We start from the raw sequence: 24,871 nt of genomic DNA, 5'->3' as shown, positions 1-24,871 counted from the left end.
TAAGTTTCTGTAGCCTGATTTGTGACAAGCAAATGTTGGGAATTCATGTTTATTTAATTGCAGAGAGAAGAATGTTTTGGCATTTTTCTCTAGGAAACAACACAGAAATGTGACAGGCTTGTAATTTGATAAGAGGTCTCACACTGCATTTTTTTTTTTTTTTATTCTCATAGGACTCTTTGAGCTTTCCCAGATCTACCTTGAACCATAGAATTGCCTGATGTTCTTCATCAGCTTTTAAAAACAGAATTGTTACAAATGAGAGTTTATAGTGGCAGCCCTGGTTTATTTTATGCAATGCCATCACATCATAATTGTATTACAAAAGTTTGGCAGCATATCACAGCTGCACTAAGTCATGCTAATGGGTGGTATCCAATTGCTAATGTTGAAAACCTGCTTCTCCACAGAAGCTTATTGAATAGACTTGCTCACTAGCAAAGACTCATTTATTTCTTTCATTTTTTTATAGAGGCCTCACATTATCCCATTTAGATAAAGTAGTATGGAAGGAAAGTTGAGCACTCAACTTCCCCTTCCCCCCCCAAAAAAAATTTAAATTTTCTATATTCATCTATTTTTTCTAACCAAGAGATCACTAAGAAGAGCCTTGTCAGGTTAGTCAGGTTACAGATTTAAAGCAGTTTCAGGTTTATCCAATACCTCTGATCTTCTACTATATTTTCCTAATCTTTCAAGCCTGCTTCCTGTGCAACTGTGTAAAACTTAGCTGAGGTCAGAGTGTCCCCATGGTGAGATTTAATAAAGAGCAGAGACACTTCAGGAAGGGTAGATTATGCAATAATAATAATAATAATAATAATAATAATAATAATAATAATAATAATAATACAATAACCAATAGGTTGCAGTATAAATCCATAGTGATCTACCTTGCTTCTGGTGCTTAAAGTATGTGCAGAAGTCCCCCTTCCTGCTGACTCCAGAGCAGCCCCTGCCCCATCTCCCTGCAAGTGCTTCTTCTTCCCTCTTCCAAAAGGATGCTCCATCATTCACCCCTGCACAGAAACCTACACTTCCCTGTCCAAGCAATGCAAACAGCCATTCCTCTTGGCCACCTACACATTTTCAAACAGCTCTACAAGCTGGTTATCCACCTCCCTGTACAGTGATAGCAACCTGCTTCAGTCTTCCTACTCATCAGTGGTTATCTGTTTTGCTTAGCTTTGTGCCAGCAGAACGTCCCAGCTGCACCCTATATCCAGAGTTTAGCTATGTGTGCAGGATCAGGTACAGGGGAACCTCTAAGGCTGTTTTGTCTTATCTCAGTGGAGGCAGTGGACCAGGTAGAGCATCCCAATTTTTGTTTTGTGGGTGTCCTTCCTTAGCTTTCACTAATAGGTAGGTGGGTGACACCACCACCATTTCAAATCTTAACATCATCTGAAAAACAAGTGCAGCCACTGATACTGTCAGGCATCTAGCATGCTCTGGAGCAGGCTCCAGATATTAACTTTAAAAAAAAATAAAAAAAAATAGACCTGAGCAATATACCTGATGGTGTAGGCACTTGCTTTCTGCCTTTCTTTTTCTCCAAGCTCTCCCTTTCTGAACTCAAGGAAAGGGCATGACTGTTCATTTCCAGCTCTGTGGAGTAGACTGAATCCACATTGCCCATACTTTTCAGAATACCCTTCACGGTAGGCGATAGGCAATTCTGAGGGGTACTAACTTGTCATGCAGAAACCTTGCCACCATTCATGGCTTTGTGTCAAATACAGCACACTTAATGTGGGACAGGCAGGGGAAGAACAGTAAGCATAATACTGCTTTTTGAAAGAACTTCCTAAAGAGCTTATTCCTACTTAAAGAGTGAGTCTTCATACAAGGGGTCAAGGCACTGAATGATGAAACTTGGTGGACAGTCGTTGTCTCAAGTTGTGGTTATGAATTTTACTGGATAAAATTATTCTTTGGAAGAGGAATGGAAATCTACATCTTGTCAATTTCCACGAGACTATTTACACCTTCACAATGGATGGCAACTAAAACCCATCTCTGGTCTCTCTGGCTGGTTCCTGGCATATTCTGGCTTAGCACAGTGAATTTTGTAGTTCTTATTTTGAGATAGAAATGTGTTTGCCTTAAATTTACCTTTGAAATAATTAGCTTTAGGTTGCCATAGACTTTGGAAAACTACCTGTAGCATTATCAATCTTGTGCAAGACCCCATCCCATGCATCAATCAACCTCAGAACTTTTTATTTACAGTGTAGGAAGGAGACACAAGAATGATTTTAAAAAGCATTTGCTGATTTGGTAAAACAAAATATCCAAGTATAATGAGTATTATATGAAGCAGACAACAGAAAACACATTATTGCTACATGGAAAAATGAATGAGAGAAAAAAAAAAAAAAAGTAGTGATCAAAGAGAAATTATTATCTTTCACTTGTAATTGTGAAATTGAAAGAGTAGAAAGTAATTCTGGGGCTATGGCCTACATATCAGCACCATGCTGACAAAGTAAAGTTTATATATTTAAGACTTTTAGATAAGAAATAATAAAAATAGGAAAATATACAAAAATGGGAACATTTAACAAAACAGAATATTCTCAAGGTTGAATTAAAACCTAGTTCACCTTTCAGCATTGTACAAAAAACACTGTATAAAGCAAATAGTGCTAATTTAGCATGAGCATAAAATGGCCTGATTGACAGATGTGGGAAATTTTATTCAGGAAGCACTGCTAGAGAGGCAAATTTCCCTACATTGTCATCACCAATTTACCTTACCTAGAAAGAGCTATCATGGGGTAATTACTGTGTCAAATGTGCTTTTTTTTTTTTTAATCTTGTCTTTTTGTCACATGGCTTCTGTCTTGTTAGGGTTTAGAATGATACTGTTGAACTCATTTATTTAGTTCAGCAAACAGACATCACATCATAGTGGTCACAAGACACTGGACTAAGTATTCAGCCCACTGGCTCTCCAACATGTTTGGTGTTCAGCAAGTGTGTTTATCTGTGCACTCGTGAGAAGTGCAGCACCACAGAGGGCAAACCAGTTGGTGCTGCACAGCATGCCCATGCCCCTGCCTCAGATCAGAACAGTTCAGCTGTTGTACTTCCAACCAGTACTGCTCAGATGTGGCATTTGAGGTCAACCCGTACTGCAGGTGCCTTCTGAGTAAGGCAAATCCACAAGGAAGCTGATCTGTGCACTGCAGCAACTGGATGTTCCCAAAGGTGCTGCTGCCATGGAGAGCCCACACTACAGCAGACAAGTATGTGAGAAGAAGGGAGCAACAGAGAGAAACTGCCATGTGCTGACTGTAATACCCCAGACCCTGCAACACTCAGGTGGCAGAGAAGAGTCTGGAGGGTGCAAAGGAGAGAAGGCGACCTTGAGGAAAGGAGGAGGAAAGGTGCTGTTTTGATGTCTGTGCCTTTGTTTCCTATTAGCCAAATCACTGAGTACATATTTATTAAGTTAGTCTTCCCCAAACTGAGTCTGTTTTGGTTTCAACTGAAATTGAGAGATTTATTTATTCATTTATTTATTTTTTTTTCTGGAAAGGACTTCTAAATATATAGGTTTTTGTTTGTTTGTTTTTGGTTTTTATTGTCATTGTTGATTTTTTTTGTTTTGTTGGGTGTTTTTTTTTTGGTGTTTTGGTGCTTTTGCTTTGTGACATTTGCAAAAATTCAAAGAATTTCAGTTGCAAGAAGACTATAAGTTTAGGAAATCTTGAATTTGAATAAAAGCATTCCAAAAAAAATGGACTTGAAGGATGAAAAAAAAGGTTCTTCAATTATATCAAGCCAAATTAAGTTACTGAGATTGTTTTGATAAACTTTGGATGAGCCCTATGGGGAAATTTTGAAGCAGAGCTAGTGATCCCTCCATGTTCTCTACAGGTTAAAAGAAAATTTAGAAGCTATGTTAATACTCTTTGAATCTAAAATCAATACAAACTAGGAACAACACAGCAGTGAAAAAGTGATTTTAATTCAAAACAGAAAGCAGAACACATCCCTGGTCATTTTAGATTTAGAAAAATTAATTAACTTTGACACAACTACAAGTGAGCTGGCTCATTGCATGTCTTTTGAAGTCCAAGACAATAATCTTAGCAATCATGCTTAGTATAATTGGACTAAATGGAGAAATACATTTGAAAACGTCAAAATCACAATCGATATAATTGACCAGGAACCAGGGAACAGCTTTGTTACTCCCTCATGCAGCCAATAAATGTTCTATTTTCATGAGACCACCCCAGAGAGATTTAAATTTAAAATTATAAAGAATATGTTCAGTAACCTGCAGGTAATGAAATAGAATTCCATTCAGGTCCTATAGTTCTCACTGCAGATAGAAATTTTGATGATAGACTTTGAAAAAAATAAGGTTCTTGTCCCAGTGAGACATTAACTGATCTCAATTACTTTAAAGCTAATCAGTGTTAAGGATGCTGAAACTTAATACTTTCTGGTGGAGTACCATGGCTTACCTATATTTCTCTGCTACTTGAAAAAAATGCTTTTGCAAATTCTTTATACTGAGGATTAATCTTGTAAAAGTCCTTGCTGTGCTGAGGAATGGAAATGCAGAATGAAGACACGCAATGAACTTAGACAGTCATGTAGTGAGTTTGAGTCTAGATTAAAGGAAAATACTTCAAAGTAAATAAATATATATATATGTTTGTCAGCATATCACCAAACCTGTTTTCAGATCTTATTTGTATATTTCTATATAACCTAGACTTCCATCTACCAACTTTTCAATTTTTGTTTTTGTTTTGAATTGCTCACATTAATTATTCCTGTTTTGGGGACATTTTTTGTGTTCAAAGTATAATTAATGATGTCAACTCTTGAGCTGGACTATTATTTTATTTTATTTTATTTTATTTTATTTTATTTTATTTTATTTTATTTTATTTTATTTTATTTTATTTTATTTTATTTTATTTCATTTCATTTCATTTCATTTTATTTTATTTTATTTTATTTTATTTTATTTCTTATCATCAAGTGTATTGGTTGCTTTGATAAAAATCATTATGTTACTTTTTGACTTCTAAGGAGTCAAAAACTGATATCAGAAACAAAAAAAAATCTGTAACATGGATATATTTGGTTCTTTTCATATGAGCTGTCCATCAAAGTTTGGTGGTTTTCCACTCATTTCTGTTTCTGTTAAAAAGCAACTTTAATTACAATAATCACATTTCTTTGAAATTTGTCTAATTTTATTAAAATGTACTCAAAAGCTGAGCCTTTCTTGAACACGTCAGAAATTTCACAACAGCTGAATTTCTGCTATCAGCACAATATCCAGAAAGATCTCATTTCTTGTGTTTATTCAGCAAGTGATCCTCTGACTGTTTGTAGCTGTCTGCATCTGCTATGTTTCTGCTGTGCCTGTGTACACACAGATACACATTGAAAAGGGAATTTTGTGTTATGTTTGTCATGACAGTGGCCTGGTACATCCACAGGCTCAAAGAGATTTTTTCCAGCTGTCAGACTAACAAAGAAAACAAAGAGAACTGAAACAAAATTCAGTGCAGTTCAAAAACACATGAGGGTGGCTGGACAGAGAACTGGGGCACATGGTTACTCTGTGGGGGAAGGGAGAAACCTGGAATTTCACAGTATTTCACAGTATTTTTTTAGCACATCCCAAGGGTGAGGGTGGGAAAGCCATTACTTGGCTCATTGATTTCAATGACTGTTTTGTCTGTGTGGAGAATATGAATAGACACAAGTGAAAATTTCCAGAAAAATAAATAAATAAATAAATAAATAAATAAATAAATAAATAGCTTAGGTATTAATGAAATTAGCATAAAGTTTATGAACAAAACAGCTACCAAAATAGATACACTGATCAGAAATTGAAGCATTTGGGTATTTTTCTATCTGTAATGGTTACAGAGGTGATTCCTGAAGGCTTTATTCAGCGCTTTGCTAAAACAATGATAGCCATGAATTGCTTGTCTGAAAGTAAGAAAACCATATACCTCTAAACAAGGATGTTATCTTCTGCCAGTTTGCACATCTGGTAACCTATGGGTGTTCAGAAGTGCACAGAAGCAAAGAGATGGGCAAGGTAGAGAGCCAACCTTGTGGAGGGGTTTACACTTTGCACCATTTCTTAGAACTGAAAAACAATGACAAAAAAACCTTCAGTTGTTTCTTTTTTTCCTACACCCATCTGATTAGGCATCCACAGTATTCTTCATAGTGAAACATAACAGTGGGGTCTTCCCTTTCCCTTTCCCTTTCCCTTTCCCTTTCCCTTTCCCTTTCCCTTTCCCTTTCCCTTTCCCTTTCCCTTTCCCTTTCCCTTTCCCTTTCCCTTTCCCTTTCCCTTTCCCTTTCCCTTTCCCTCTCCCTCTCCCTCTCCCTCTCCCTCTCCCTCTCCCTCTCCCTCTCCCTCTCCCCATTTCTCTATTTCCATTTTCCCTTTCCATTTTCCCTTTCCATTTTCCCTTCCCTTCCCTGTCCCCTTTTAAACCTTTCCAGAACTCTGAAATACTTTTAATTTCAATGTCATCTATAAAAAACATACTTAATAAATATTATTTGATCCCACCAGATTATTTCATCAGTTGAACTGTTTAATCCTTCTACCTAAGTATATGGTAGTATTATAAACTTCTTCAACTTCGTACAAATCCAGAAAGCTCCTGAAAGACTCGAAAAATACATAAAGTTATGGATACAAGAATGGATACATAAAGATATGGATACAAGCTTGAAATAGAATTTCTAAAATAGAGTTCTGCTAAATTAGTGGTCTTTCCTGAGTTATTAACCTGAACCCAGGAAAGAAATCATAAAGATTCAAAATACTCTGTACAAGAAATGAATGCTTGAAATATTCTCAGCTGTTGAAACTTTTCAAAGCATAATCCACAGAGTAAATGTCCCTAACAATAGTAATGACATTTTAATCTTTGTTAAAATTTGGGAAGTACACAGGAAAACTCTTGCTGTGATATTTAACTGTTTGACAGCTATTAATCTAACATTTCACAATGCCAACTAGAAATTGAATGAAGTAATGCTATAATTACTCCTCCAGAAAATGCAATAGAGCCAGAGCTGAAACATAACAACAAAAAATACCACAAACAAGCTTAACATTAATACTGTAAAATCTCTTTGTTGAAAAATCTCTTTAGATACCACCGGACATTCTGTGGAAAGGGTGCCTTAACACTACTTCTCATCTGATCAGCATAGGTGGAACCTTCGTGTTGTAAGCCAGGAAAATCATCAGAGTGTCATTTCCTCTAAAATCTGTCTCCTCAGTGACCTTACCCAAAGGCTGAACCTCCTAGAGACTTCCATTCATGATCACTTATAATTTTACCAGATTTTTTCTCACTGACTACAGGATATAAATTACTGTCTGCCTCCTGCTTCAGTCTAAGTAAAATATCATGTGTGAACAGCCATGGTTAATGATGACCAGATGCCTGGATCTCAAACTATGACATCTTTCTTGGGACAATCTTTGAATACGTACTGCCTCTAACATCATCTCCCTTGTTAACGTTGGGTAAGTCCATTGTGGCAAAAATAAATAAATAGATAGATAAATAAATAAATAATCTGCATTGCTAATTTTGTATCTTCATCTTAGGCTATCTAGAGTTTGAATTTTCAAATCTTCCTAAGCCCTCATAGAAGCTAGAGGGAAAAATAACATTTCAGTATGTTTTAAAATCGGGCCATGAATGCTTGAATTTGTGGTAGACTACCTTAGATATAAAAATGAATTGTTGAAGAGCAACAAAGGAATGGTGCCAGGGAACCTTATGGAACACAGGGAACCTTCTGCATGGATGCTCAAATAACCCAGCTACATATTGTTGCAATATTATGTCAGGTTCTTGCAGAAAATAAACAGAAGGGCATATGAGTAAAGAGTAGCTCTGTGCTTTTCAAGAGTTGTGCAGATGAACAGACATGAGATCTTCTGAAAGTATTGGCTTTATCTGGAAAACATGGATTTGCTCAGCTGATAGAGTCAGGCAGACACAAAAATTAGTGTTTTTCTATAAGCTGTTTGAAGTTACTCTCTTAGGAAGTAGTTCCCAGGAAAAGAAAAAAAAATAAAATTGTATATACAGATAAAAATACAGCTGTGCTCCTCAAGAAGGAAAAAAACCTCTAAGTAAAAGGTATAGCCCATAAGCCAATCCTACCATTACTTCCTCCACCAGTTTCAAAATAGAAGTTTAAAATAGAAAGCAGTCCAGCCTAGAAGATCCAGCAGTCAAAGATCATCCTACATATAGAGATAACTAAGTGGAGTAAGATGTGCATCCGTCTGCTAGCTGTTTATGATGGTGTGGTGGTTTTACTCGGGTGGGCGGTCGAGCTCCACCACAACCACTCTCTCACTCCCCCTCCTCAGAGAGGAACAGGGAGAAAATACAATGAAAAGCCCTCAAGAATTGAGATGAGGATAGGGAGATCGCTCAACAATTATCGTGACAGGCAAAACAGACACAGCATAGGAAGATAGTAAGACATTGCTTATTACTAACAAGCTAGAGAAGTGAGAAACAAAGGAAAGAAACCAAAAGCACCTTCCCCCCAATCCGCCCTCTTCCACCTTCTCCCCCCCCCGAGTGGCACAGGGGAATAGGGGAATGGGGATTACAGTCAGTCTGTAGCACTTCTTTGCCGCCACTGCTCCTTCTTGGTCACTCTCGGCCCCTGTGCTGTGAGGTCCCTCCCATGGGATGCAGTCCTTAATGAACTGATCCTGCATGGGCTTCCCACAGGCAGCAGCTCTTCAATAACTGTTCCAGATATGGGTCCATACCATGGGGTCCATCCTTCAGGAGCAAACTGCTCCAACGTGGATCCCCCATGGGCAGCAGCTCCTGCCAGGTCACCTGCTCCTGTATGGGTTCCTCTCCATGAGCTACAGGTCCAACCTGGAATCTGCTCCGGCAGGGGTCTTCCACAGGCCATAGCCTCCATCGTCCACCTGCTCCACCATCGTCTCCTCCATGGGCTGCTCCACTGTGGTACACCATGGGCTACAGGGGGACATCCTGCTTCACCATGGTCCTCACCACAGGCCACAGGGGACTTCTGCTCCAGCGCCTGGAGCACCCCTCCCCCTCCTTCTTCACTGACCTTGGCGCCTTCAGTGCTGTTCCTCATTCCTCTCACTCTCCCAGCTGCTGTGTGGCACAGCATTTTTTTCCCTGTCTTAAATATGCTCTCACAGAGGTGCAAACAACATCACTTATTGGCTAGGCTCTGGCCAGCAGCGGGACCCTTTCATAACATGGGGCAGCTTCTAGATTGTTCTCACAGAAGCCACCCCTATGGCCCACTGCTACCAAAACCTTGCCATGTAAACCCACTACAGATGGTTAGAGTGTGCATCTAAAATCAGTATGGTACTTCCATATCTTTTTAATTTTTTGTCTTTTAAACTAATATTTTAAATAAACAAAACCATCTCTGAATGCAGAAGTGAAGCCACAAAACAAAAAAAGCTATGAAAACCCTAAGCCTACAAGTCTGATCTCGATTCCAAGAAATATGTGGCATCATTTTGTACTCCATTTTATTAAAGAAGAGCAAAAAACTGTGAGAATGCTACTAACTAAAAATAGTAGTGTGCCATTTTTGCATACCAAAGGGCCACTAGTATTGTCTGCTAGTTTTGTTTTGATTTTCATCTATAAATTGTTTCTACATTCCTTAATAAGTGTAATTATATCCAATTCAGATACTTTAATCATGGAGCCATAATCTTCCCAATTTAGTTCCTGGTTAATGATTATACTGGATGGTATTTTATAACTGTTCTGAGGTTTTTATTTTGATGTAGAATTCTAATTTGATTCTTCTCAGTATATGTGTTGTCAATATTATTTATAGTTAAATTAAAATTCTTAATAGTAGAAAGCCAGTGAGCATAACAAAGCTTGCTGTTAAGAGTTCCACAGACGGCTAGAATGATGGTCAATTATGTAGGTTCATCACGCCATGGAAAAATGCCATCATTTGGAAGCTCTTTCCCAGAAAATTAATTAATAAATTAGTATCAGATCATTATCAAACACTTTTTATAGTGTCATGTGTAACAGAAATTGGCTATTATTAATATACTGTAATTGAAAAGTAACTCTCACACCAAAACTAATCATTTAACTGGATTTAGTAAATAAAAGATTTTCCAGGAAGAATAAAATTGCATTGAGAGCTACTCAGATTTGGTTATTTTCCTCCTATACTTAATCTCAATGAGAAGGCTTTATATGCTTGTCTCCAGCCATTGAAATCCATAGTAAAGGGGAAAAAAAAAAAAAAAAGAGAGAGAGAGAGAAATTATCAAGAGAAGAATATAATCCTTTACAAATAAATCATCCCATTTTCAGTTCTAGCAAGACTCAGCTGTGTTGGCATCCTCTCAGATGTCTGCAGCATGGCAAGTATTTTTTACCAGGTGTTAAATGACCCCTGTATTGAAAGCAAAGAATTATAAATGATACTCAAAACCATGAGGAAGGGTATTCAGTCCACCATTATAAAAAGAATACAAGTTGGAAGGACTGATAGTTTCAGAATAACCTTCTTGATACATTCTGCTTCCTCTGCTGGAAGAGGCAATCACTATTTGAAAGAAATTCATGAAGTCTATCATTCAGTTAAGTTTGGAAAGTACCAAAATAAAACACCAAAGAAGAAAGATGACCATCACACTATAATCACTGACTCCTCCAATATCAAGTGCTACACTTTTATCCTGCTTTTAACTCCACAGATTTTACATATAAATTATGACTAATAGAAAGGGCATGTCTTGCAATTCACCATGGATGTGTGGTCAAACTGGTGGACAAGTTGTTCAATCAGCACATGTGCCTAGACTAAGAGCTGACTGCTGGATTGGAACATTCTAGCCAATAGCAGTATAATCAACAACCTGTCAATTAACACTGTCATTGATTAAGACAGTTAAATTAATTAGATGTCATACTTTTTGTATACTAAAATTTTGACATACTAAATGTCAAACATTTATTCCTATGTCTTTTTCATGTAAAATGATGATGATGATGATAATAATGGTATCATGAATAGACAGAGAGAAGCACAATATGAGTGCATTCATTACAAAGAACATGATAGAGACAAAATGGTTTTCTTTGGGTTAAGACTTCAAAGTAGTTCCTGAAAGAAATGTAGTCCAATTGAATCTATACAGAGAATTGTAGCTGTGACCTTTAGATGTGAATTCCTGAGCTTTTACTGGAGACTTAATGTTCTAAGGACAGAACATGCTGGATACCTTTCAAGAGTCAAAAATGAGCAAAATGTTGGTAGCTGGAAATCAAAAATAAAGTCAATAAAACTAGTAGAAAAATTAAAAATAAATAATAATGACCAGAAAACATACAGGATTGTAAAGTATGTGTATCCCTCCTGTCTGAGGGCATCAGGAAGCTGAGTACGTGTATAGCCCAGGATAATAGATTTCTGTCCTGCAAGCAAATCACCTTCAGATTAAATGAAATTTCTATATGATTCTGATGTAATTTTTGTTCCACCTGATTTATGAGACTTTCATGGATGAGATAAAGTTAAAACTATGCTCTGTACAGAAGAAGTAAAGAACTGGTACAAGACTTTTACTGTGCCAGTGTTTTCTCTTAAGCAGGAAGACCTAATGCTGAGATTATTCATAGTTCATATATTTGAGTGAAGTCAAATAAAATAATTTTTACTTTTAATGGTAGCCTGTACATCCCATTTGAAATCTGTCTTGATACAGGCCTTATAATAATAACCTACAGACAACATATCCCAATTTCATGGGGATTGAACAACTGGGGACTGAACAATTGTATTTCTTTTTATTATTATTATATTATTTTTTTATTTTTTTTTAAGAGCTTTTACTAATCAGCTAAGTGAAAAACATTACAACAAATAGTTGTACAATATTTGCCAGTGCATTTCCTGTTACAGAATATACGATAATCTTTAGCCCAAATGACAGTTATTTAGGAACTCTACACAGAAGCATTATTTTGAAAATGCACACGCACCTGATCAGTTACAAGACATATAAAATCATTATTTAAATTACAGAACTATAGAAAAAAACACCCTTACTTCTCATATCCTCACAGAAGCCTCTCCAGTCAAACACACTCTTAAAAGAGAAATTGATATAAGACTGCAAGAGCTGTCTCAATTAGCCAAATAAAAAGCTGCTGAGGAATTCATCCAGTGTGGAGACTTCATGAACCCCTACACAATTAAAAAAAAAAATAAAAAAAATCTAGTAGTCAAGTGATTACTTGTTTCAGTAGAATTTCTACTGACTTTGCAAAAGATGTAGACTCACTCTGGTGCCTGCTTTTTCTTCAAGAGGGAAGAAATTTCCAACTAATCTCTTAATATAGAAACCATGCAGAAATTTCTTCATATCAGTTATGTTCCCTTTGTCTGTTAAGTGCAAACAAATACTCAGATCTGTTAATCTCCTGTGATTTCAGTTGTGTTCTCTGAAATTACATGCCAACACTGTGAGTGACATATCCACCCTCTGGTAATTTGTCATTGATAGATTATTCTGTAATTAAAGTTTCAAGATGGATTTCCTTGTACTCGGGAAAAGCTGGCTTTACAGTTTTTGTCTGGAGGCAGAAGGTAACTGCAGATCTATAAGTAAATGTCACGTATCAGAAAGATAAAGATATACATTCATTTATATCAGAGTAAAATGCAAATATATATAAATAACATTTTTATCTATCTTATATACATAGAGAGATGTTAACCCCCAAATGTAAACATTTTTCTAAACTAAAAACACTGATGCAAATCAATGTACATTTCAGTAGAATTGTGTTGATGTATGTCTGTTCAACACAGAAATATCTGATCCCAGGACTTCTAATGTTAATAACAAAATCAATCAAGTGTCACAAAAGTGAATAGAAAGACAGCTATGGCCAAATTTGAAAATGAAATTAAGAAGCACAAAACTGATTAACACTGCATAACTTTCAGACCACTTGAACTGTACAGTCTCTGTACTTTTTGTTTAGAGAGAGTCTCAAGAAAGTATTTCTATAGTACAATCTGTTCAAGCTCAACACAAAATGAGATTGCATACATGCTTATTTAAAAGATGGATGAAGTGGGAGATGGAAGACCACAGTTTATGTGTGTCTAGCACACAGGGATTCAAACACGTCTCCTCAAATATTGAAATTACCACTAGGTTATCAGCTACTTTTATTTTCATTCATGTATTGTGGAATCATGCCCCTGTGCAGGGAAGAATTTGAGACAAAGAAGACCAGAAAGCAAACAAGCAAAATACAATATGTCTGTAGCTGCCAATTTACTTCACAGAAATGTCACTCTGGAAATCTGTGCAGGGTTCTGAGCACAAACAGTTTGTGAGTGCCTCTCATAAGCTTAGCAAGGTCTACTTTAAAGGTCTTTAGGAGCAATGGGAGCAAAAATCCTGTAATTTTGATGGGATCAAGGGACACCTTTTACGTGTCCTAGTGACTTCTGTTTTTTAATGGAATAGTGAGACACATGCACCCTTTACTGAATCTAGCACCTCCAGCAGGGAGTGGGTCAGTCTCTGAAATAACCTTTCAGCTGGGGTACGTTCTTGTCACTGACATCTCTTGGAATAAAGTCTTAGAATTAAAGTCTTGGAATAAAGTCAATATAAATATAAACTGTATATAGGAAATCATGGTACTGGATATATAATCTGAATACATCACTAATCTGATGTACCTTTCTAGCACGCACACACACAAGAGAGAAGTAATATATGGTTATTTTATTATTATTATTATTTATTTATTTTTAAATCAGGGGCTATAAGTTCTAAAAACCAAGAGCATGTTTACTCAAGTTCATTATTTGCCTAGCTAACCCAGACAAGCACTTCCTAACAAAAGAACCCAGTGAATTCATTTCTGAGTAGCAGCCTGCTTTCATTCTTGCTTCTTTTTTCTCTTGCGTGATACAAGGTAAAGAGCTGGCAATAAAAGCACTGACAGATTTTCTTTTAATACGCAGGTGTGATTTAGGGGTATTATACTTGCTTTTGGTATACTGTGAATCATACAGGTTTGGAGTGCAAGGGTTCCACAAAATGCAATGAGTCAAATGTTTAATAAATATTTACATCACTTGTGCAAAACTAAATAAACTATTGGTCCAGAGTACTGTAACCTTTCATTAAAAAATGTAAACTAGCCCCCACAGGACACGTCAGATTCTCATACATCAAATGAAATCCAACACAAACATTCAGGAGTAGTAGTATAATTTGTGGCATTATTAAATTTGCTTCTCTCTCCTCCTTCTTTACAATTCTTCTAATAATGTGTTATGTGACCAACGATTATTATTTTTTTAATGAAAAAAATCAAAAAGTATGTGCCATGGAGACTTGAGAAAATTACATAGTTATTAGGAGAGATGAAACCTGTAACTCAACACAGCATATTTGCTGTGCAAGTTACCTTTATCTACTGATGTCAAACCCAGTACATATTATATACATATTATATACACATAATTACATATTAGTAATGTCAAAATCCTAATTTATACCTTGCTTCTTTCTAGCTTCCTTCTGCAGTTTTATACTGTGTAAAACAAACAAACAAACAAAAACAAAACAAACAAACAAAAAAAAAAACACTTCTATTTGTCGATGGTATTCATGAGTTAAATAAATAACTATAGCACACTTGTAGCTATCAATAAGTGATTATAAACAACTTATTGATGTATGGACTATGCAATAAAGAGCTGCTTATTAAAACATATATTCATCTTTCTTTGACCTTTTAATTAGAATCTAGTTTATAAATAATCCCCAAGCAGTGACCTAATCCCTTTTATGAGGTAGTCTTAACTCTCTAAGGTGTTTATAATTTCCAGAATGCTGTAACCATGTTCACTCTGTTTTGCACATCAGAAACATATTACTCCCATATTCTTTTGTATTTGCTGCCTGGCTTTCTCCATCTCCTCACAATTCTGTTTTTCACCATTCTTTTCTGAACTTTCATTGTGCTTCACTTCGGTCAAGGACCCTGCTTTAATTTATACTGGCCACCTCATCCAGGAGTCATTCCATTCTGGTGAGACAGTATTTTTGTTGGAGAAAGGGAAGGGAAGGGAAGGGAAGGGAAGGGAAGGGAAGGGAAGGGAAGGGAAGGGAAGGGAAGGGAAGGGAAGGGAAGGGAAGGGAAGGGAAGGGAAGGGAAGGGAAGGGAAGGGAAGGGAAGGGAAGGGAAGGGAAGGGAAGGGAAGGGAAGGGAAGGGAAATTAAAAATGTGTTTTAGATTATTGGCCTGTAGACAGCAGCACAAAATAGCTTATAACCCAGTCTGGTAGCAGTCTGAAAACAGTAGGCTTCAAACATGGTTTTAACATAAGAAATATCCATGAACACGACTTTATATTCATAAAACATACATGCTGAAGATGTTTTAAATCTTTTGCTTTAACTGGTGAACAGAAATGCCTAAGTGATCCTTTTCCTCATGAAATCTATAATGGTGCTCTTTTAAGACATGCTACATTGTAATTACTACTTTGCTATTGCAGTGTACTTTAGGGAATTGTAACTCACAGAACAAAGGTATCTTGCTTTTAGTTGCTGAACAGGCAATTAGTTTGCCCCAAAATGGCATGTTCATATCCCAGCAGCCCCTTGAAAAAAAAAGAAAAAAAAGGTCTCTACATCATATTCTGAGCTCTCTCCTGTTTCACACAGAGTCTGAGGTTCCCTTCACACATACTGCTGATGTGCATTTGTCACTGAAAAATCAGAATAATAAAGCAATATTACATTCTTACTTGTCAATTTCCATACCTTTTCCACCAAAGGAAATTTGCAGGGATCAGCTGCGGCAATTTGGGGATATCAGCACACAGGTTGCCTTTTGTATGGCAATACCTTTGCCTTAAACCCATACCTTTTTAAGGAAGGTACTGGGTGCCTTCCTGGTTACTTGAGGAGAATTTATCCAGAGCCCTGGCATTTAATCTTGTAAATCCTCAGATTTTCACAGTTTGGGGGTAGCTTCCTCGATGAGCAGTGTTCTTTCAAGGGATTCCTGCAAAACTTTGCTTTAGCTGAATGTTACCTCCATTACAGATGTTTCACACAAGAATAAAGTTGAAACGTAGAAATGAAAAAGAAACTTCTGGCAAAGGAAATAGTTAAATTTCTTAGGAACAATGTTACAAAAATAAAAATATTATGAAAAAAAAAAAAAAAACAAAAAAAACAAAACAGACATCAATCACCTTTTCTTGCTGTCTCCTAAGATTTCTTGACAGTGTATCTTGGCAGGAAAAAAAGTCCTTCATGCCTGACTCCTACCTTTTCGAACTGACCTCTAAAACTAACATGGAAAGCTGGCAGCGTAGCCCTCTTCACCCCAGCTGTATTGCCCCAGGGACCATCTACATATTCTTTTTCCTTTTGCCTATATTAAAACTTCCCCTCCTGTATTTCCTTTAATCTCATAATTTTTCTTCACCTTTTCATGCAGCAGAGATGCAAGTTTTAGATTTATACTAAATACATTAGTTACTAATGATCTTTCCTTGTTCATTGGGATAGGTATGTGAGACATAATGCAGCTGCAGTGAGGGGGGTCTTTCATCTTTACTTTGTGTTTACGGTCCCGTGACATTCCTTAATTTCAAATTCCTCATAGTTTCAATGACTTTCCTACTGACTTAAATGTTTTCGGGACTCTTACTATGGAAGGAATAGGATAGTCCCCTATATAAGTGGCCTGAGGATTGTCCTGATTTGCTTCCTTATACTGCAGACAAGGATGCCTGTGAATTAGAGTGAAACTTGACTCATTGGCCTTTAGTGGAGCCTAGACCACAGGTATAGGCATGCAGCCTTTTGCTATGAAAAAATGGAAAGCTTTCTGCTCTGGAACATGTCAGATATCTTAATAATTGAAGAGAAACAGCAGGTCTCCATGGGGTTGCAAAGGGAGAGGAGCTGATAGTTTAACTTTTCAATTCGGTACATATACAGTTGTGTTCTAGAAGATGAAATATATAACAGCTATTATACACATTGACCAAACAGAATATTTTTAAAAGTACTCATTCTCAAAGAATAGATGCTTTGAACATATTTATATAACAAAATAATTGTTTATTCCCTCAGGTAAGGGAACCCTTCTGGTCCAACAGATTGTCAGTTATTCTTGCGCTCTCTCTCTCTCTCTTTTTTTTTTTTTTTTTTAAATACAAATGCCATTTCACTATTTCATTTCTTATTTTATTTTTCCCTTTATTTATTTTATTTTAGTCTTTAATAGTCTCTAGGTTGTCAAATTCTTGCATACATGCCTGTATTTTAAGATCAATATTGTGCCTCTCATTTGCTCAATGTGTCTACAAGACATTAAATCAGAACACTTGTTTTTCTCACTCCATCAAAGCCAGGTGTCTATCCACAAGCCATTCCCCACCAGTCATACAGGCCTAATGGGAGGAATTCCTAGTTTTGCCCTAAATACCCAAATATTATTTTATATCAGATACTTTATTTTATTGTTCAGGGCAAATTCATGAGTCTTAATAAAATAACAAAAGAAACAATAATGATACGGCAACAACAATATTGCCCCATTGACAGAAATGCCTTGCATGTGGATATTTCAGTGCTTTGCCACAGATTTCCAGGAGGCTCAGATGACAGCAGGCAATTGCAACTCCCATCAAAAAAAAAAAAAAAAAAAAAAAAAAAAAAAAAAAGCAACAACCCCTTTTAGACTTTCTGCAAAGTGCTGATGTGTCCACAGATGCAGTGAACAAACAACTTGCTCTCTGAACAGCTGAAACAAGCTGTGTCAACAAGACAGAATTTGAATTATTACATGCTGCTCTTACGTCTCAGGAAGCAGAAGAAGGGAGTATATGATTATGGCCTAGAGCTTGTGGTTAGGGAGGGAGTAATAGTAGCTCTTCAGCATTAGTTGTTGATGGAAAACATCTGCTTCCTTTCCCATCCCCATGAAACAGGCACTTGGGAAATGTCCCCTGATGGTATCTCTCTGAACTGGGTCAGTCCTCTCTTTGGAATTCTTATGCAATATTTGAATACCCTGGGAAATCACTGAAGATCAGAACAGAAAGCAGATAAGAATCCCAGGAAGCCTGCATTTCCACATTACCTCTGAAACATGGCACACAGCCTCTAACTATATGAAAAGAGATGCCAGCGCTACATCAGTACCTGTTACTATAGGAGCAAGCATAAGCAGTCCTCTCTTCTTCCCTGGGGGAGGAAAGGGAGAAATCCAGATTCCTGCACTGGTTACATCGGAACCTATCACAGCCCACCTTGATACTAATCATCTTTGACCCCAGCATATTAAGCTCAGTGGTCAACTAAACCCATATAACGAGTGGGATATGGCCACTGAATGATACTCATGCAGGGGTGGAAATTATTTCCTACAGATTATAAGCACCCCTTCTTTTTCCTGGTCATATGCTTTCTTTTCAGGCCTAAAATTCATTCATGTGCTTCAAGATAAACCATACAACTTATCATTATGCAAAAATGTAAGGAATGTGATGCAAAAGAGTGATGGTTTTGCTTAGCCACTATGTTTTCAAACTTTGTTACCAGCACATTTAATCTACCATACAAAAAGTGATCCAAGGTTGTGAAATAATGATTGAAAGAGAATATGGCTATTACAGGTGAGGCAATTTTTCATTTCAAATCCAAATTTAGCCAAAAGGGTGGCAGGATTGATTTCATGGTTTCACAAAGCAGCACTCATGAAGGAAGGAATGTGGATGTTCCATTTAAAGAATCTCTGATTTCAGAAAACATAAATATAAAGAACAGACCCCCACTCATGTTTTAATCTTTCAGATTTTGAAGGGAGGCATATTTGTATATATAAAGTATATGTGAATATACACACATATATATAATATGTATTCTTACAGATAGGAACATTACTGAGTCTTACAGATAAGCATGCAAAAAGATAACAAGCTTTCTTTTATGTTCCTTAATGATATACATACAGGAATCTTTTAGTGTATTGTGTGAGTTTATATGCAATTAGTAGATAAGTGCAGTGAGGGAGATAAGAATTTTATTTCAAGGTGCCTTTATTTTTATGTGTGTAGAATGTATCAGTGTTAAAATGTCTATATATTATAGAGTATTTTATTCACATTGTGTGCATGTCAGACTGGTTACTATAATTGTGTTCCAGTCTCAAAGCAACTTGGTTTAAAGCCTTAAAGGATTGCGGTAAAGTAAATCAGGAAAGCAAGTCTTAAAGTTTCCCAACATAATGGTAGAAAATATGATAAAGCATCTCTTCACAGCTAGAGCATCCAGCCATTATATTTCATAAATCCAAATCTGTATTACTCACATTTATTTACAATATTTTCGGAGAAATCTGGCACCCAACCAGAAATACAGTTTAAAAAGCAATAAATGTCAGAGAAAAAAATCTTGTCTGTCATCAAGTGATAAAAGAAGGAGTTTGCTAAATATGTGGTGATGAATTAAAATATTACAACTAAGGCAGAGCCTATACATAATCTTGGAAGAGAAATTCTGGAGATGAAGAGATACTGCAGTACAAGCTAGCTGTTCTGTAAATAACAAAATAACGTATTACAATGAGACATCTGCTTCCTCTTAAAACAGACAATTGGATATTCCCATACTGTATGCATTTATTTACTTAAAATACATGGTTTGTTTCATTTATCTTTAGGTGGTTTAAAATATTAATTAAAATGTCTATGGAAGGTATGAAACGGGAATGGGATTGGAGTAGCAGATTCTGACTCCTGTTCTGTTCCTTGGTCTGTGACAAAACAATTTAAAGCCACAGATTTGTCTGCCCTGATACACAGAAAGTAATAGAGAATCCTATTCCTTTTCCTACTCCTATTCCTTTAAATACAGATTCATCTCTCTTGATTCAGTGGGACTATTGATCATAACTATTGTTCACTAAAGTATGAATCCAAAATAGTGTTTCAGGAGCAAAAACCCAGGCAAACTACCTATGCTTGAAGATGGGATTACAAAAATTTCTAATACCTATTCCCCAAATATTGCTAGTCCAAAAGGGAATCAATTTCTAAGAGAAAATTTGCCTAGACTGCTTGCATCCTAGCATAATAGGTTGTGTGATGTGTGGCAGTGAATGCTGTAACTGCCCTTGAAACTAGCTCTTTCAGATGGGCTTCAACATACTGCAGTCTCTTCTTAAGGTGTTCTGCACATCCCTAAACTTTGGCTTAATCAATCACCCAAATTTTGAAGCACTGATAAGCAAAGGCTTTCCAGTGTCCATAAATATGGAATTTCTCTGCCTGTATTGCTTGTACAGCCCAATTCATCAAAACAATTCACACTTTCAAGATGAGAAATATGATCATACAAAACCTAGTTTTTTTACCCACATTCTTTTACCCGACAGTATAGCAACAGAGCATTTTATTCATGATCTAAGGCATTTGTATTAAGTTTTCTCAATAAGACTATTTGATTAACTTTCTACTATCTGAATACATTTTCTACTTGTCCAGTAAAAAAATATATTTTTGTCCTGAAAAAAATATGTTTTTTTCAGTTAGACTGAAAAAATGGACTGGGCTTCTGTTCCTCATGCCACAGACCCTAATAAAAGCCGGGGCACTCTATGGCACAAAAGTGTCAGCATGCCACTCCTACAGCTACTCCAGCCAGGTCACACCAAAATATCCTTGATTTGTTAGGACCAGCACCTCTCCTGTTAAGGTTGCAAGAGAAGGTGACGATACAAGCACTTATCATTACTAATGTTCCTGATCCCCTACGTATCACTCCTCTCAAATACTTACCATTCTCTGTATGGAGTTTGGAAGCAATATTTTTTACCATGGTTGCCTTGACTGCATCAGTAGCAGCAGATGGTCTCATCTTTGGACAGATCAAGCTGAGTCAGCTTGCTACAAGCATGGTATTTTAACCTAACATTTTGGCTTACCTGAAAAACAGAACCTGTGCCTTGTGTTTCAAAGCCAAGGGGAGAAAATAGAAGTGTGGACTCACAGAATCTCCTCCTGAATATGTTGACCTACCTCAGACAGCATGACAAGCAGATTTTACAAGCCCTGTTTTCTGACCTGGGCTGGTTCAGGAGAATGCATGTGAGGCAGTTCCCCTGCTGAAATTGTTTCATTGTGCATAAAGTAATTGATTCTTCACAGGAAACAATAACCGATCATAAGACAAGTTTAATACGATGGTGAAGATGTGGCCAAGGTTGATACACCAATGTGTGCTACAGTAGACTGAAGGAATGCTTTAAGGCCAAATAGAAGAGTCACACATTTGATGATAGCAAAACCTGTTTTCCTGTATCTCCTATATTTAGAATGTATGCTTTTATTAGTAGACTGACAGGGAAAGCTGTATCTTCCCTCTGTGTTCTATCAGGAAGGGTTAGAATTAGATTCCTACTTCCATGGAATTAGGTGGACCACAAAGTAGAGTCCTGATCCTGCAATGAAACTCCAAAACCCCAGCAAGGGAGCAAGTACAGAACATAACCTTATTTGCAACACTTCCCAATTGCTTTATTCTTACAGTGTCTGAGGTGAGTCACATTCTCAGATGCCTGATTTGCCACATGTATGTTTCAGGACTGCAAAAGCAGCCTTGGAACAGAAGCCATAACTGTGAATTCCCCTATATTAACAAGATTGCTCAACACTGAGGCCATATTGTTGAACATTTCAGTGTCCAAGCTTTTCTGTGGTTTCAGCCCTGTGCCACATACAAGGCAAATGATGGAATTATGCAAGACACAAAAATCATTTCTAGCCTGTTATAAGATTGCAGAAGTATGCATAGCTATAGCTTTATGTCTAATATTATTGCATCCTAATAATAAGAGGACTTACTGCACTAAATAGATACAAATTCATGAATGCTTTCCCATTATTTTCTTATGTAAACAGTTTCTGCTGCTGTCACAAAGGACAAAGGGAAAAAATCTGTGTAATAATGAATGAAGGGCAAGCATTCATAATCTATCACACTCCATTAAGATGAAGGCTACACTGAAAAAATATACTCCCCCTACCCCCAAGATAGTACAAATGCCCATATCCAATGGGATCAAAACTCTGACAGCTTTTACACTGCCTTTTCTGATACCATAGACAATGCTGCCTTGACAGCCTTTGTCAAAAACCTATCCCACAATAAGGGCAATAGGACAAGGAACTGGTACTTTGAATGCTCAGACATGAAAAAGCAATTTCAGTTCCCTGGAGGTATTGCAGAAAGTCATTAAAGAACATTGGCTACCTTAGCACAATGGAGCCCTGAAGGATAATCCAAAAAACAGACGTGGGTTTGGAAAAATATCCTAGATTCTACAATTTCTTCAAGGTACCCTTCAGAGGGATACTTAAAAAGTCAAAATGGAAAATTATGGCTTTTGTCTTAAGAATAATTTAACACCTTAAACGTTGATGAGAATAGAATTGGTGGACAGTGGAAAAGATAAAAATCAAGCCTAAAATATACATGTAAACCTTTAAATTAGAAGACTATATGAAAATGGGACTGTGAAAATACTACTGTTCTAGAAGTGTTTCCAGCACCTAAATGACAAAATATAGCTTTCTTAAAATAAAGAACTAGAATTCAGATAATAGAAAAAAAATCTTTGGATTTATAACTGTTGAATCTTTATTTTTAACAGACCATAATCTTATAATGCAATTCATTTCTGAGTTTGCTGTCGCCTACAGAGATAGGAAGCCCATGTGAAAATATGAAAACAGCTCTTTTAAACTGTGGCAGGCAATTGTCTTTTCCTTCTTCATTTCCTTAAATCCACCAAAAAAAAAGTGTGGTAGATGTCATTATTCCCTCTCTTTTCCAGCACTGTTATAGAACCATTGATCAAAAGGGCCCCTTGTTTCTTCCATACAACATCATGCTAAGTGAATGTGAGGGGAAATGGTTAGTGGCAAGAAGTTCAATATGTTGCTATATACTTTCAAATGAAAGCATCACACAGTTTGGTATCAGAGCATGCTAAATATTAAATTAACAGTATTGAAAGACAATTATGTATTGCTAGGGATGTCTTTAAACATCTCTTTTCTGTTCCTTCCCTATTCAGCTGTGTAGTTAAGTTTTTTTTCAGTAGGAAAAATTCTGTCTTGCAAATCTTACTGTACAATATTCAAACATAAGAGTTTTGATGGGGGTTATCAAGAGTATTCAAGATATATTCCAAATAAAAAACAAAACAAACAAACAAACAACAATAATAATAATAATAAACTACATTTAAAAGTACATAAATATATATATAATTACTTGTGTATACTGAAGGCTCTTCAGCCATAGAAATGGAGTCAAGATAATTATTTTTTTAAACTCCATTTACTTGGTATCAGTTACGTGTACTTTCAGTGCTGTCTTAACAGGGGAAGATTTTGTTTTGTTTGCTTCTTTAAATTGAAAAATCCATTTCTATTTTCCTCCTGGGAAAGATACATGGAGAGCATTAATCTATGAGCAGAGACAAATTACAGGAGAACTAATAAAAACATACAAAATAGTAAATTATATAGAGTATATATCAAGCACTTCTTAGTGCTGTCTCCTTAGACATAAGGAAGGGGCAACTATTGAACTGAAAAAAAAATTAATTAAATTCAATTGAAATTGAATTGAAATAGTGAAATTATTGCCAGTTGGAAGAGAAGACTAGACCTTTCACCATACAGCATCTTACTGTAGGTTTTCTTGCCCCATTTTCTGAAGCAATTGGTTCTAGACACTTTTCTATACTGGACGTATGGAAAAACTCCAGGAACCATCTGACTTGCACAAACTTTTGTTTTCCTACATTTATTTATCTACACTAGTTAATGCAAGGTGGTGGGTTTTTGTTTGTTTGTTTGTTTGTTTTGTTGTTGTTGTTAGGTTTTTTTTTTTTTTTTTTTTTTTTTTTTTTTTTCTGTGAAATTATGCATGCAAACGCTTCTCTTAAAAGCACCTCAGCATTTCATCTGCTCCCCAGAGGAGACCTGCATTCTTTCAGGCAACATTTATGTCACACTTAATGTAATAAACTAAGATCATTTGAAGTGTTCGGATAAAGTCACATTTAGCTATTATCAGAGTCTCAATACATTTTGTCAGCTCTTTGGCAGAATATGAAAAAATATGAAATTACTATGGAATGATTTTGCTTTATGTGGTCTGAAGATCAATGGCAAATAAATAATAGTAAAAAAAAAAAAAAAAAAAAAAAAAAAAAAGACAGAATAAAATAAATAATATTAAAAAAAAAAAAAAAAAAAGACATAGAATATACCTGTGCTGGAGTTGTAATTTGATGTATTTCTAACATCTGCTTTCTTTGCACGACTACCTACACTCACACTTTTTTCTTTGTTTTTTATTACCAAAAGTATTTAGTCCCTTATATGAACTATCTGTTACTGTCATATTTAATAAAGAAAGCCTGCATAAAACAATTCTCACACATGTAAGTTTAATGCTCCCTGCTTCAATTCGTTTCTTTAAAGGGCTGTGAACCCACTTCTCTCACCCTCAAGGTTGGGGTTTGAATCACTATACTACAGACTTATGTGAGAGCAGTTGCTCTCGTGCACTCCTATTGTGATTGCTCCACTTTAATATTAAATTTAATATTATAATTCTATATTCAGTAGACCAGAAAGAGAGGGTGAACTGACAGAAATATGACCATATAGCTTAGATGTTAGGTACTTACCTGGAAAAAAAATT

This window comes from Aythya marila, assembly GCF_965140915.1.
Source record: "Aythya marila genome assembly, chromosome: 1".
Lineage (NCBI taxonomy): Eukaryota > Metazoa > Chordata > Aves > Anseriformes > Anatidae > Aythya > Aythya marila.
Note: the sequence above shows the minus strand (reverse complement) of the source record.